The following is a 12,881-nucleotide window of genomic DNA, read 5'->3' on the forward strand; positions in this document are numbered from 1 at the left end:
ATTTTTGCACATTTTTTGTGAGTTCATCCACCATGAAATAAAAATATGTCCTTTTAAGCCCATCCACTGACATGGATGAAATGACCACACGATGGTGAAAAAGTCTGACAGTTTGGCTCAAACAACCTCCCGCTGCTCTCCACTTGACTTATGAGTCCACACATGAAATAATTCACGAGAGAAGACCATAACTTGGCTTAGAAGAATAAGTTTGGTGATCAACAGCCAAGGTTTGTTCACTCAGAGCCGTTTTCTTCCCAGCATACCTTGCAGTCATGACCCAAAGCCCAAAACTCAATGTTCTAGTCCATTGCACCCAAAAACACTCACACATTATATTACCTCTGAAAATGCGTAGATTTTACCCAGAATTTCTAAGTAGTTCTAAAAAACTTGGGGAACAGAGTTCACTGCAGTGAAAAAGCCTAGTGCATATGAAATCCAGGCGACCTGAGCTTTTATTTTCAATGCATTTTTAGTTGCCCCCCCCATTTGGGATAATAAGGACCTATTCACTTTCAAAGCTCAGCCTTGTTTTTCCAATGCAAATTAATTTGGACCAAAAATGATGTCCAACATCAACACAAATTCCCTTAAATTGTAAAGAAACTACCTCAAATTTCTGTTAAATAGTTTGAAACATTTTTAAAGTTTCCCATAAAAAGTACCCAAATTCCTTTTTCATGTGTTTTATATGTTTCAGTGAAACTCAGTCATAAAGCCTGGGTTTTGATAAAAATGTCCCCAAAATTTCCATTTAAATTCCTGAAAAAATATTTGAACGTTTCCCCAAAATCTCTAAGCTAATTCCCCAAAACATACAAATATATTTCAAAAGATTCAATGAAACTGACTGGAAATTCCCTGAAATTTAAATAAATTTCTAGAAATGTCAAAGTTTTTTTTAATTTCAACTTTATTCCTAAACAATGTCTGGCAGATGCATCAAAGAAATGTTGTGGTTTCAAAGACTACAGACTAAGAAATGTTTGATAAATAAAGGTCAGAGGTTTAATCTGGGATTATAGACCTGTTTTAGAAGAAGTTCCACCAGTGGTGGTTCGCTTTAGCTTCATTAGCTTTAGCAAAAGCTAACATAGCTACACCAGCTACATAATAAATGTTACTACATTAGTCAATATAGCTAAGTAAGCTTTAGCAACTTCAGCGTTAGCAAGCACAGCTAAAGCTAACGTGGCTACATAGATAACATACCCATGTTGCTGCTTTGTGGCTTTGGATTTAGCTCTGTTAACTACATTGCTAAGTTATCTATGTAGATTATTATGCAGCTAACGTAAGCTAAACTGGCTGCATTGGAATGTTTCCATGGAGGATGAGTTTTTTTTCCTATAAGCAGGCTGTTTCTTGGCTGTGTAACCATTTTGTGATCAGGTTTTGCAGGTAAGGATTTTGACTTTTAACTTTTGGTGTCTTTTGGTGCGTGTGTGTGTGCATGTGTGTGTGAATGAGGTGCTGGTGCAGGCCCTGTGGCTGATAGGCTGCTGCAGGTTGCTCTGCCATCCTTTAGCCTCTTTCAATGAAGTCAGCATTGTATGGAGCTATTATTGTTGTAAAACTATTTGCAATTGCGTAGAAAGATCTGTACACAAATCTGCAAATGTGTAGATTTGCAAATGTATGCACAAATCCACAAATGTGTCACATGTGTAATTAAGCGATATTCAAAGCCCATATATCATATATGCTGCCAATATGTATGGCCAAAACACCAGCCATAAAAATCAGAAGATGGAGACACACAGTTTCTACTCTGGGCGTCTGAGTCTCCCTGTTGGTCAGCAGCAGCAGCTTGTACCTGTGCCTCAGCTGTCTGAGGAGGTGGCAGACTTCAGGGGACACATGGAGAGCCTGCAGGTGGCTGTTCTTCCACAGGTAGTAGCAAACCAGCTGCCAGAGAAGGTGAGGAACAGCTGCAGACAACCTCCTGCAGGGACCAGCACAGACCTCATTGATAGACCAGCGACCAGAAGGGTTAAAACTCTCCTGGTGCAACTTCTGCTTGGACTTGGCACAAATGCTGCAGTGCCAGGGTGCTTTTCAACAGCTCTCTTGTTTGTTAAAGACCCTGTAAAGTAAAAATAAATCTGTATTTAGGTTTGTTGTATGATAGATCACTGTGTTATGAACCCCCAGGTCAAATTTCAGTCACACAAAGCATCTCCAAATTTATAAAATTAAGCTTCAAATCATGAAAAATGAGGCAGTAAAATCTGCTCCAGGATGGTGTGGGTGTGTCTCTTGAATGAGCTGAAACCACGCCCACTCAGGACACTGTAGTCTGCAACATTAACCCCCTCACTCATGGTGTCATACTTTGAAAAATATTTTCCCCTAAAAGCATGAACCAATAAAAAAAACATGCACATTTGGTCCCAGTCTATATAGAGTAAAATTTACTCTGCTTGCAGAGTAAATTTTTCAGAGTAATTTTTACTCTATATAGTGTTTTTATGCAACTCTGAGGGATGATTTTTTTTTACTCCACGAGGAACAAAACAAAAACAACTCTACTGCCATTATGCTCTATACAGAGTATTTTTTAATAATTACAGAGTATGTTTTTTACTCAATAGTGTTGTATTTAATCTTTTAAGAGGTATTTTTCATTCCATACAGAAATAGTTTCTACTCACAACAGAGCATTTTTTCTTCCATACAGAAATGTTCTCTACTCACTACAGAAATAGTTTCTACTCACTAAAGAGCATTTTTTTTCCATACAAAAATGTTTACTACTCACTTAAGAGGGTTTCTTTTCCTTAAGGAAATGTTTTCAATTCACTAAAGAATATCTTTTCTTCCATAAAAAAGGTCTTCTGCTTCATAAAGAATTAAAATGTCTCAAAATAAATCTATTTTCCACTTAATATAGATCTACCTTTAACTTAAACAGATTTTTGTACCCTCTCCTTTGTTGTATTTGGTAGAATAAAGAATTGTTTCATAACCCCACAAGTAGTACAAGAACAATTATTTTCATCAATGTTAGTATTAAACATTATAACATACATTTCCTTTTCTGTAAACTTAATAAAAGGGCAGTAAATCAGAGATCACTTTCGATTAAGATCATTTATTTATCAAATGTGTAAAATAAAAAAGTACTTCTAACCATTTACAGGACAGCACTCCAATATAAAATCAAATTCTGGCCTCAGTAAATGTTTTAAATACAAATAAAAAAAAAAGCTACTGCTGCAATTCAGTTTATCATTTTGTAAGAGCTTACTGTTAAAATCACAGGGAAAAAAAGAAGGCACAACAAACTTAAATTGTCATAGCTCTATGACATAAGCACATCTGTAAAAGCTTTGTAACAGAAAAGCTCTCTGACATCACCTAAATAAGATCTCTTAAACAACTCTGATAGCATAGAAATAGCCTTTGGAAATGAGGACATAAATTTTGGCCTATCTGACCCCTTTTAATACTTGTCAGAAACAAAGCGACTACTGGATTAAGGTAAATCTGGTTTTAAAGGAAGCCATGCATATTAGGTCATATTGACCTTATTAAATTCATATTAGTGCCTTTTAGGTTTATGTCGTAAAGACAAACAGAATTTCTACATTTTGTGAAAATTAGAAATCAAGACTCACATGACAGCTGCTATTGTTGTGATATTGTTGTAAAGATCAATGCAACCTTTTGGCATCACCACCTAGAGCGCATAGCAATGGCAGCCTGCATGTGAATTTAATTTTCTGAAATTTGTCAAGTAAAAGCTAGTGGGTTTCTTTGTACAAAACATAGACACTAATGTTAATCTAACAAAGTAAACATGCCTCATTATGCAAAGTTACTTCAGAAGAGCTTACTGTTTGAAACCGATGCTTGAAAATCACAAAAAACAGTAAGACACAATAAACAAATTTGAATCATCATTACTGTATGACATCTGTATATGAAACGCTTTGTAACAGAAAGCTCTTTGACATCAACTACACCAGGTCTCCCATCTGCTGTAAACACAACTTTGAATGCAGACAAATGCTCATTGAGGCACACAGTTTTTAGTGGCAAAGTAGCCAACAGTAAGTGCTCATCTCTAACAAAACAGGCATCTCACAAAGCACTTTGAAATTAGCTTTTGCCTGATGGCCTTAACATATGAAACAGAACATGTCTGAATTGACTCAGTACAGCATCTGAAATATTCAGGATCTATACATTTACTCAATGCAGAAACCAAGCTCTCAGCTCTGCAACTCTGGGGTCTAGCTTTGTGCTGCTAACATCTATTTCATAGATGCTGGTTTGCACAAAGTTGAAGACGTTTATGAGATCCTGGTCGTAAGAAGTACCAAAGACAAAATGTGCTTTGAAGAGTTCATCAAAGGAAGCAAGAGAATCTGGTGACTTACAGGGTATGACGTGTTTGTCAATTACATGAAGCACTTGGTAATCTCTTTCTTCTGGGGCCCAACAGCAAGCAGATAGGGTTGAAGACTCTCTGTTATACTGTCAAGATGACCCTGGATGCTGGTCCCTGCCTGGGATAAAACATTTTTCTGGTATCAGAATTGGAACAACTGTACTTTAAATTACAACTGAACACAACCCCACAATAACTGGCCAATAATTTTACAAAAAGGGTAGCAAAAATGGAGACTGCATGAATTTTAACCTAGGAGAGCCAGACATGAGGAGCTAAGGAAGCATTTAAATAGGGAAGAGTCTGCAAAGGTATAAACATGAATTTAGAAAAAAATGAAAAATAATCCCAAATATTAAGCATTGTATAAATCACACATGTAACACTTTCTCCTTATATGACCGCTTTGAACAGATTTTTCCCCTTTTAGTAAACTCTCATTTTTTACTTAGAACTAAGCTCACTGACAATGAAAAACTGTCTTTTTCTTAAAGATCAATCAGCTGAAAACTCCCTGGATATGAGACACACAAACAAACTTCAAACTAACCCTCCACGGCAGCTCTGACCCTGCCGTACGCACAAAATCTGGATAAACGGGAAACTGACCTCAACAATAGAAGGATGAAACTAAAGACTGATGTGAAATTGATACATTTTTGTGAAATAATCGAATATTACACATTTCACAACACATAACATATATGAAGGATATATTTGCAAAAACAAAAAACAAAAAGAAGAAAATTTTACATTGATGCCCCAGGGAGCGCACGAACGCACGCGCTCATTCCCACACACATAGCCTTTATTATTGAATCGATCATGTTCTGTCATTGTGAAACAAACCCAACATGTTTTATGACATCCATTCACATAAACAACAAGGCGGACAGTAACCGTGCTCCCAAAATGTGCCATACAAATAAAGTTTTACATTTATAATAACTGTTATTAAAATGACATGATCAATGACATGATCGCTTCTGGCGCATTTGGTGCATCTGTGTTCCCCTCCGCCTCCGTCACCACACTGCTCAGGAGGGATTCCCCAGTGATCCCCACCAGCTTGTCGTCTGTGCCCTTTCCCCCACCTGTCACACAGACACTCTTTCTATGAGAGCAATGCGCCTTTTCGCCTCCACTTTTATGTCGGACCATTTCTTTTTTACTTCAGCCACAGTCCGACCCTCTGAGGCAACGTTATTTACAGCATCAGCCACATGCTTCCACTCTTTTGCCTTTCTGGCGTTAGTGATGCCCAAACTGTGCCCACCAAATAAGACTCTGCGTGTGTCCACCTCTCCTATTAATATCGCAACCTCACATTGAGTGGAATTTCTTTTTTTCGATTGTTTTCCGTCTTGGTCCATTGTGAAACTGATATCATTGAATATTCATCAAGGGCGTTCACCTGACCTTTTATAGGCACCATATGGGCGGGGCAAAGCGTTCACTCACGTGCGACAACTTTAGAGTTGATTGTGATTTATAAATGGAAACAAGCGTAGGACGTGCGTGCGCACTCTGTTATAAATCTGAAAGTTTTTGTGCGCACGCATTTCCTGTGTTTCCGGCGTACGCCACCTGCAGTGATCTTTCCTACGCACAGTTTTATAAATGAGGCCCCAGAACTGTGACCAAACAGTGATCTTGTGAATGTGACTGAACAGCAACCTTACCTTGATAAACTTCACCAGATGGTCACTGGCTCGTCTGGCGGAGAGTTTTCCTGGTCTTTTGCGGCCATGAGGTGATGGTGGTAGCAGGTGGATGAGGATCAAGATGGATGACATGTCACTGTCCCAACCTGTAATATATATAAAAAAAATGCATGTTAACTTCGGTAAACTAATTTTCATTGAATGTTAACAGCCTTTTCATGTCATTTTCCAAATGTAATTCTACATCAAATCAACATCAATCTTGTATTTTGGCACACCATTTTCTACTCCAGTTGTGGATTCAGCAAATTGAACCAGGTCTTGGAGTTTAACTGTTTGCATGAGGCCACGGCTTTGGTCAAGGACTTCCTGTTTGTAGACAGTAGGCCACTTCTCCAAGGATTTTGCAGGCATAGCTTCACCAAACATCAGACTGAAATCCTGCTCAACCTGCAGACAAGAAAAAACAAACCAGGACAGAAAAGTCAGATCAACAACAACAAAAAGTAATGGTTTAAAAGGCAAGGCATCTGAAAATCCACTCACCATTCCTGGTATGTCTATGAGTCGTGGAAACACTGTGAAGATTTCTGAAAACTTGATTGGGTCGTGAATCATTTTCTGGCAATAGGGGAAGGTCTGTTTCATCTTCTCTTTGACAATTGCTTCATCAGCTGCATACTTCATCAGTGCAATGGCCTCACAACACAGGCTTTCTGAGGTTAGCCAGTTTTCTTCTTTGAAGGGGTCTCTGTCAGCTTTTGGTCCACCTGTAAAAGGGATGAACAACAAATTACTTTCCTTTTCTTTACAAGTTTAGACTATGTCCAAACTTGTAAAGAAAAATATGTTCAGAAACTCTGCAAGTAAGCTTTACATGTTGCTGTGTCACAAGACAGAAACGGACTGATGTGACAAAAAAACACCGACAACTATTAAAGCAGGTAAAGTCAATAGAAGACTAGCTTTAACAAACAGTGGATGACAAATATTCTTCTATTATTCGTCATGAATGATGTTTAAGGTCTTTAAACAAAATTTAAATAATATATAAAAAATATATATTAAAAAAAAAGAAGAAAACCTACAAGTGTTGATGAGCGACGGGTCTTCTTTAGTCCCTCTGATGCTTCCTTTTGAACAAATTTCAGTCTCCATGCAAGATACTCACTCCCATCTTCTGCGTTGTAAAAGTGCTCCTAAAGCAGAGTGTTTTTAGCTCAAATACACTGCGTTACGTGTCTCCTTCAAACTAGACTGGCAAGCCTGAATATTGCCTAGTCAACAATACAGGTCTGACCCTTAAAGTGCTGATACCAACTGAGCTTTAATACAACCAAAGTTGAAAAAGTTCTGTAGCCAAAATTAAATCATTACTCTGTAATAAAGCATCTATTAAAATATTTACACTGTGGGTTGAAACAATTAAAAGTTAAAAATTAAATAGAGGATGATACACTTACATAGCCAAGCTTGCTCCTTGGATCGGCAAGGTATGGGAACAAGGCAGTAATTCCCTTTGCATAGTCCTCTCTAACTCTCCTTGATGGACTCGTCCTATACAGATACAAATAGTTCACTGGACTTCACGAGTAATATCTGAACACAAGAAAAACTGATCCACTTCTGTCAAAACTTATGTGTGTTTGTGCTGCACCAAGACAGGCCTTAAAATTAAGCAAGGTGTATGTGTCTTTATTGACATGTAACTTACCCATGTTCACTTGTCATGTGTGCAACCAATATCTTGACCATATCCCGTCTTCCGCTGTCAGTTAAACTTTTGGTCCTAGCATATTCGTTCATGATTCTCTCTCCACCAGGGTTATTTTTCAGGGTGTCTTCAATCATCTTAGAAGTTATGAGACCAGAAGAAACAAGAAAAGCTTTAAAGCAATCAAAACATATCACATTACAAAAGTTGTAAAACATGTAACTTCATAACCATTAAGCCGCATCATATATCCTCAAATCTTAAGTCTGGCATTGCTTTGGATGTAAGGAAACTGATGAGCTTACATGGGCCACACGAGCATCTCCAGCCCTCCTTCTTGAAGTCAGACTATGTTTCAGTAAAAAAGTGTCAGAGTCTCCCTCAATGTCACCCCTGAAGCTGGACAAGGAGCTGCTTGGAGAGCTAAATGTATCTAGAAAGTACGTTACAACTATGTGATTATCACTGTAAATACTATACAAGTAAAGCATTCAATATTTATGGAAGAATTTCAATGAATAACTTGTTCAAATAAAATTTCAAAAGACATTCATTTAGGTCAATTCTGCTCCAGAAAGGTTGGAAGATGCACACAGACAAAAATTAAGAAAGTAAGTCTAGTTGTCTAAAATAATCATATTCTTGTTCACAAACATGCAAAACCAGCCAAACTGCAAATAACAATATTAGGATCTGGGCTAACAAGTAACTCAACATCGTGACTGCAGGATTGGGGTAAGCAAACCTCCAGTACACCAAGATCCTGCTTCTTTAGAAGAAACTCAGATGCATCCCTGTCTACTTCTGTCTTGGTCTCATCAAAGACTTTTAGGTCCAAGGTCGGAAGGTCAAATTTCCTGGCAACTGTGACGACAAAATAAGATTGCATAAGCTTATGAGTGCACAAGTCCATAATGCTAAAAATTAAGTATAATTTCAGAACACAGTTTATAACAACAATGCTATTTTAGTCTTAGAGTACAAAGTTTTTGTTTTAATTAATTACTATCTGGCATAGAATATGGGCATGGATAAGCCAATGTCAATACTGCTGAGAATAAGAAACATGAAGGGAAGATGCAAATCTGCTTTTCACACATATTAGTTATTATGCAGTGAAGCTAAGATCAGCTAGGACACTACAGAGAACCTACAAGGGCTGAAGTGATCATAAAATTAACTCTTTCAAAAATCAGATGATACAAACAAATATTTCTGCTGCACAAAGCACTTTTGTAAATGGCAGAAGAGGCAGGCAACAGAATACAGAAAGGGTGCTAAGGTTTATTTTAAATTCAAATAGAAAACAAGTATGTTGTAATCTATGGCACCTGTATTTTTAGAAATGTGTTTTACTAATTCAGCATTTGATTTTATAATAAATTATTCAATTTAACAAAAACACTACTTGTTTTATTATCAGTATTTTTAACTGTTTAGGTAATTATATCTACTGAAAGAAAGAAATAGGCACAGCCCTTTAAGAGTCCCCTCATTATTTCTCTCTTAAATATTTATTTTCAAACAACTGTTTCTGATTAGTTCAACCTATTGACAATTTAACCCAATGAGAGCCTACCAAATTACTTGAAAGCTGCAGCTAAACCTTAAAAATAAAGTGGTTTCAGATAACAGGGAAATCAAAATTTACATGATGGCGCTGAGGAATCTGACTAGTGCATAGTTTATGGACCTTTATGAGTACAGTTATGTAACTGACTTACAGATACATATAAATACACAAAGTGGAGTTTCTTTTAGTTGTAAAAAGCACTGATTAAGTATATACCTAGCACTATGGTCAACAGGTTTTCATGCTGAGCTGCAGACATTTGTCACTCACCACTGCTCAAAAAGGAATCGAAGGTCAGCTCTCCATAACAAATGTACTTCTGATGAGCTCTGTACTTAACTTGTAGAGCCTGCATCCTTGATGCCAACTGAAAAATGATTAAAAAAATACAGTTACTAGACTAAACATCATAATCACATCACCTGCCAGTATGATTGCTCAAGTATGTGATCAGTAATTTCTGTCGGCTGAGCCAAGCTATAACAATTTCAAAGTAAGCTGGACAAACAGAAAAAAGGTAAATAAATTCTGTGATTTAATAGGTCTTGAGATAAGTTTCACCTACCCATTATGCAATTACACTGCCAATGTCATGCAAAACTAATAGATTCTAAAACTGCACCACTGTAAAACTCCTGAATTTGACAAAAAGATCCTCTTTTGGTGTTTTTCTGAAGCACGTGAACTGAAAAAAAAAAAATCCAGCAGCAAAGAAATATTGAATGTGCATTTACCTAACTAAATCACTTTGAAAAATCAGCCTGTTGCTCTAAACACAACAAACTAACCAAAAACGAACTTCTCAATGCAATACAAATAGGAAAAAACGCTCTGCCTAAAGAGGAAATTACCAGAATGAACAAATGACCAGATAAATCTGCTCTTTTCAGAGAAATAAACACATGTTCCACTAAAAACGAAGCTTAAGCAGCATTTCTCCTGCTCTTTTCAGAGTAACAGACATGTGTTCCACTTAAACTAAGCTTAACTAGGTTGCCAAAGACCATAAACACTGTCATCTGCTTCAACACTCACAAACCCAAATCTTAAGGCGGTCAAAGTGACCATTCCTCAGTAATATACACTTAAAAGTGCAGTAAAAGAAAACCATGCCCTTCTCAGAGTAGGACAAAGATATAAAAACTCGCAAAACAGGAGCCAACCGTTTTCTAACGTCACATGCAGTCACAGAACGAACATTATTTGTAATGAAAATGTCTAAAAGTAACCCGCCATCAACTTATAAACTACAAACTAAGATAGCAAAATGTGCACTGGACACCCGTTAACCGCTAAAACGAGCGCAATTTCAGGCAATCTGAAGCTAACGCTAGCATTTGACCATGAAGTAACCTACTGAAGTACGCCTGTTAGCTCTACCTGAGCCTATAACAATCGACAGTAAGCTGTAAACACGCTAAATCTATAAATACAATAAAGAAAACGGGCAAAATTTTAACAAATTTCCTAAGTGAAGAGTCACTTACCTCCGTCTGTCTCTGCAAGTTCTGTCCAATGCGAGAGAGAGTAATGGCGGCTGAATGACACTTAAGAGGTAATAAGTGGGTGTGGTTATTGGATTACTCTGGGAAAATTTTATCTGTTTTTTTTCTCCCACTCTAGGCACCTAGATATAATTAAACTCAAAGAAGATTAAAAATAACTATTTTAAAGGAAAATACTTGTGACTCTGGAAAAAATACTCCCTCGATTTTCCTGTGTGTGACAAGTGCCCCATATGCCCCAATAACACATGAAGTGTGTGATTGGACAGTTGGTACTGAGTGGGACACGTCATTCTCCCGCACTCAGTGAGAGCCACGGCCCTTGTGTTACCTCAGGAGGGATACTTAGACATTGTGAGTACAAAACAACACTTGGGGAGTAAAGTATGGTGGCAAGGGAGGGATAAGGCTGTAGAGAAACATGTAAAACTGTGTCACAGTTGCCAGATTGTAGCACGACCAGACATCCCTGAACCACTGTGACCGACCGCACTGCCTGTCCGGAAGTGGCAAGATGTTGCCACTGATCCGCTAGGCTCCCTACCAACAGGACACTCTATATCTGTCAAGTGGCAAAAATGCAAAAACAAAAGGCAGTACCAAACTGAAGAAAGCAATAATGAGGCCATATTACCCCTTTCCCACACTTGATGGAACACACAAACTGGCAGGAGCCAAATACTTCAGCATAGTGGATGCAAGACCTGGCTATTGGGCCATCCTCTAAAAGAGCGACACATAAGCTCAGAACAGATATGCTACAGCGTATACACGCAGGACACTTTGGGGTGGAGAAGAGCAAACACAGGGCAAGAGACATAAAGTTTTGGCCAGGTATGAGCCAATAGATAGAAAAGACAGTTGCAAAGTGTGACATATGCCAAACACACCCCAGCTCTAACCAAAAGGAGCCCATGCTCTTGCAGGCAGTTCCAGGGAACCCATGGGAAACTGTAGCAACATACTTAATCTCCTGGAACTCAGAGAACTACACTGTTATCTGTGAATAACTCAGCAGGTACTTTGAAATTGAACATCTGGACAACATCACTGCAGCTACTGTCACCCATAAAATGAAAGCAGTGTTCGCCTGGCATGGTATTCTAAAGAAGGTCATAAGTGACAACAAGCCATGCTACATCACTTTAAGGCCACTCCTGTCGACAGACTAAATTCACCAGCCCAGATCTTTATGAGCCGCAGGCTACGTTCCATCTTGCCCACAACAACAACACAAGCTGGGACTTGATCCCCCAGCTGGGTCACCTGGGTGAGGGGTATGAAGTTTTAAGACCCCCCAATGACCCCAGGAACATCACTGAAGCGATAGCGATATGTCTTGAAACCAACAAGCAATAGAGTCAAAAGACAATTTTAAATTCCAATAAAAACTGGGTCGACCTGGATTTATTAAGAAATGGACAGTCACAACAGCAGCCGGGACAGGCTCTGCTTTCTTGAGCAATACACTTCAGGTCAGCCCAGAAATCTGGTTTCTGGGCTGTCCTCACATGGATGCCCAAAGAGGTTACATGGAAGCCAAATGGCTTTTAAAGGAGCATTACGGAAAAAAAAATAAAATATCAAGTGCTTATTCAAAAAAGTCATTAAACTGGACAGCCATTAAAAGTGGTGATCATGGGGAAGCACTTCATGCTTATGCATGTATCTAAGTGAATGTTTTTCTCCACCTTTCAGAAAATGTGTGCTGAAACAAGCCATTCTCAGATTGTCCCTCATGAAGTCATGTGGGGGGTTATCCCCCCACATGACTTCATGAGCTTTTGGTATTTGGGCCTCATTTTTTTTAGGAATAAAGTTGTATCGTCAGCTAATTGGCTTACGACAAATGAACATCTCATAGCTTTTAAGTTGCTGAACATCCTCACAACTTTTAACTTGATATCTAAGATCTCAGCAGTAATGATAAAGAGTAGAGGAAGGGCTGGGCAGATACCCCTCCTTACTTCAAATCTTCTACAAGTGCCACATGGTAATGACACTGCAATATTCATGTCATAATAAA

The sequence above is a fragment of the Cheilinus undulatus genome, linkage group 7 (genome assembly GCF_018320785.1).
Source record: "Cheilinus undulatus linkage group 7, ASM1832078v1, whole genome shotgun sequence".
NCBI classification, from domain to species: Eukaryota; Metazoa; Chordata; class Actinopteri; order Labriformes; family Labridae; genus Cheilinus; species Cheilinus undulatus.